The 3,878-nt window shown below is 43.1% G+C and overlaps 1 long non-coding RNA gene across 1 annotated transcript; it reads right to left on the reverse strand.

The window, feature by feature from the left end:
- Nucleotides 1-936: 936 nt before the first annotated feature.
- On the reverse strand, nucleotides 937-3,055 carry LOC126527024 (uncharacterized). The gene is made up of 3 exons (XR_011890117.1): nucleotides 3,012-3,055; nucleotides 2,167-2,225; nucleotides 937-1,238 (listed from the first exon to the last, which is right to left on the reverse strand). It is a non-coding gene; the product is annotated as an uncharacterized lncRNA (long non-coding RNA).
- Between the last annotated feature and the right edge of the window lie 823 nt (nucleotides 3,056-3,878).

The raw sequence follows: 3,878 nt of genomic DNA on the forward strand, positions 1-3,878 counted from the left end.
CTGGCGCCCACTACGTGACGCAGTACGTCATACATTCACAGAGAGACATCTACGACAGAGCGCCGCTTTAGATGCAAGTGGCCGTTAAACGGAGCTCCGACGCGAGCGGCGATATGCGTTGGCATTTGATGTTGGCTCTTTGACGCACAATTTTTAGGGCAAAGTTTTTCCGCGCGTACGCCATAAAATCCCGGATTCTAGCCATAGACAATTTCGCTGTAAAAGTGCAAGATAGTCATTTACGTGCATAAGCATCTTGGTCACTTTGACAACGTCAATGTTCTCTTCCGTCTGTTTGTCACGTTGGGACAAGGAAATGTCACTTAAAAGTTGTGCTAAACAAGATCTATTGCTTTTCTCGTCCCTTTGCACAAAATCTCCGTAATTATTAATAATGATCATAGATGACAGATAAACTCGATATTTGTAAAGAATAGGCAACATGTAAACTTGCACCATTTAGGAAGATCACAAGACAAGAGTCTTCAATAAAAACCCTGAAAGCGCAGAGAAGTTCAGTTTGTGGAATAGTCTCAAACAACTCGACAACGGCCACGAAAATGCAATACTGGATACCTTTTAGCATTGCTCTCGGAAAAAAAAAAACGTTATGCCGATCCCAACCACTGTGGGAATTGATGTAAGCTAAGCTTCCTATGCTGTGTACTTTGATTGACGACATTTAGCTGCAATATCGGCGATACTTCGCGAACGACTGCTTCACTATGTACGCTACTAGTCTCCAGTGAAACCCGGCTTCTTTCACGCATCTTTTCAACGCAGAGGGACATGTTTACGTGTCTATACGTTGTCGATGTATGATAACTAGGTGGAGCCGTAAATAATATTTTTCACTGCGAATCTCGAGTGGTTGAGTCTAGAAAAACGTTTCATATAAGTTACAGCTCATTTCATTGGGAAATAATCAGGTATACGTCATGATAAAGAAGATGCAATTTATTGTATTCAGCCTTTGTTAATCAAGTTCGCGACAGCAGCCCCGACAGCGCCGGATATGGCGCCGTTTGCGATGGCCCCCGCGACGGCCACAACTACGGCCGGAATGGCCTGCTCGTCGGTTTCGTCGCCGAAGCTGTCGGCAGACTTTTCGAGTGCCTCGAAGGCACCAATGATGTCCTCACGGTGCTGCATTAGGGAACGGGAAATCCTTTCCGTGAGTTCTTTCGTTGCGTCGTCTGTGTTCCTTGCCGGCTTACTCAGCGTGGCTGCGTGAATTTCTGTAACGTCGAGGGAGTGAAAGACATGAAGCATGTCACGCAAACTTGCATTCGAATACATGCAGTGAGGACGGCGAAAAATATAATGAATGAAGAAAGAGTTCGGCAGAAAGTATATCGTGATAGATACGTGTTTGAAGCGGTAACGACAGTGCAAAGTGGAAGGAATGCACAACACCACAGCAATATTGCTGTGAAACGGCGGCATTTTTACGGTACGTGAGAGCCAGGTGAAATGCCTTGGACGTAGTGTTCTGTGATAGTAACATATTCCCTTCCCGTCGCAACCATCCAATGTGCTTAAGGCGTCCTTCGCACGGAATCGAGGGGAAGTCAAATAGCGGGTACGCATGCTTTTCGCTTATTCACTGCAGTCGCCCTGTGGAGTCGTGCACAACGTGTATTAAGTAAACCGAAATGGTGCATGAGAGGTAAACTTAGGGAATGAAAGGGAGAAAAGTACTTACGTATGCATAAAGGTAATTAGATCTTTGATCCCTTCGATTAATGGCAACATACTTAACCAGACAGCGTGGTCACCTTTGCACTAAGGTTGTTGTATACTAGACCTTGTCTTTCTTTATTAAGTTGAGAATAAAAGAAAGAGATTTAGTCACCTGGAATGTGCGACTATTCCTTTTTATGTAATAGTAGTAATAAAAAGAGAAATATTGTAAACAAAGAAGCAGTCACAGGTACGAAAACTTTTGTAGAACATCAGAGGAATCACTTGCGGTGTCTTACCGGCTGAGAAATTGCGAATATTATTAGTGCTTGTAAACATAAAGAAAAATTTTGAACTCAGGTTTTCATATGTCTCCAGGAAGAGAAAATATCCGCTCAACTAAAACTAGAGGGAACACTGAATACATGCATCCGAACGAAGAAGAGCACAGATACGCGCGAGTTACACAGTGTTGGTACTTACGACACAGGTGCCCCAGGATGACGAGTGCCAAGATAACGTAGGAGTTCATGGCGAATGGCCTGTGGCAAAGAAAAGTATGCAAGTTTTTAGAAATTCCTGTGGTCATAGACCTCTATGAGGCACGGCAAAAAAATGCACTCATGAAGATTTTGGTTGCACCTCAGGAAGCCTGCGTGGGCTAACCCTGGAACTCTACCAAAGATGAGGAAGTTGCTTTTGTTGTTTTCTGACGCGCAGCTGACTCACACTAACGACAATTGCTACGTAAGCCGTACGCCATGTTGTCGCGGTACAGCGACCGTTCTTGTGACGGCAGAATTTTCGGTATGTCTGCTAGCGTCCAGGATTTCTTTTCTTTCGAGAAATTCGCAGTTAGCTCTTTATCTGGTAGATTACAATGGATTGGCGATTGATTCCTCCAACTGAACGACCCCCACAACAAAATATTTTTTTTCTTATTGTTTTAGTTGATAGACAACAAGTACGCTTTCTTTTAAGTTATCCATCTGTATTGCATATAGTAATATTTTATTCAGTAAGTACCTTCCTTTAAATATTACGTTCGACGGACATAAAGAGTCAGTATAACACGCGACAAGTTCCTTGAAAAGATAAAATATTTAGGCAAACAATATCATTGATATTCTGCTACGAATGAAACAGTATCTTACAGAACGACAGTAGCAGGCTAAATTGTAGCGCGTTTTAGTGTTGTAAAAATGTCCTGGGAAAACAAAGTATCTTTTTGCCTTCAGTCTCTTCAGCAGCAGTTTGTGTGTCTGAAGAGCATACAGTGCTAAAATTTAAACAGCACAACAATTTGCTAGAACCTGAGGTCAACTTACGATGAAGATGCAGGCTTGATTTGGTCTCCGTTTCTGCCTTGACGGTCACTGTGTAAAGCTCTGGAACTGTTCTGAGTTTTTATACTTGTAAGCAAGCCGCAAGTTTCTTGGCCTCTCTAACGTTTTAGCGGATGTTACGATAAAAAAAGTAGCTTACATTCTTTTTTATCCGCGAGCACACATTTGTCATGATTGTGAGAGGTCGATCGATATATGAAATAGCACTGACGTAAGCAGATACTTGCGCTAGGGTACGCGAGTGTTTCTACTATGCTAGTAGCAGCACAATGAGGCCGCACAATGTAATCATCGCGGCGCCGTGACAATGAACTTGATGGGCATTGACGCGTGGCCTTGTGATAAGCATGCATACAAGTAAGTGCGCCGGTTTCCAACGAATCCTTTGCTGAATAGTATTTAACTAAGTTAGTTCATAGCTAAGACGAGTTTGAACAGCTGAACTGAAAATGAAATTAAAAAGCTAAGGAAGACAGAAAAGGACGTCGCTGTAGTGAAACTTGTAACTGCTGCCATTTATGAATACGTTTTAAGAGAACTGCAATACTGCATCTCTTTAGAATATGTTCGGCCGCAGCAGGCATGCACCCATGATATTTTTCGGGGGGGGGGGGGGGGGGGGGGGGCAAACACAAGGCAACTTTTCTACGCAAATGCGCAAATGAGGGAGGGGGGTACCTTTACTACTACAACTCTGAATAATGCCCACCATTCACTATAAAGACTCATAAACCCGCAAAAGATCAATGAAATAAGGTGTATCTCACAGGTAAGCCTGTGAGATACACCTCTCATTTACTTGGCAAACAACGAACTACATCAAATGGATTCACGAATGAAAGAAGCGCA

The sequence above is a fragment of the Dermacentor andersoni genome, chromosome 9 (genome assembly GCF_023375885.2).
Source record: "Dermacentor andersoni chromosome 9, qqDerAnde1_hic_scaffold, whole genome shotgun sequence".
NCBI classification, from domain to species: domain Eukaryota; kingdom Metazoa; phylum Arthropoda; class Arachnida; order Ixodida; family Ixodidae; genus Dermacentor; species Dermacentor andersoni.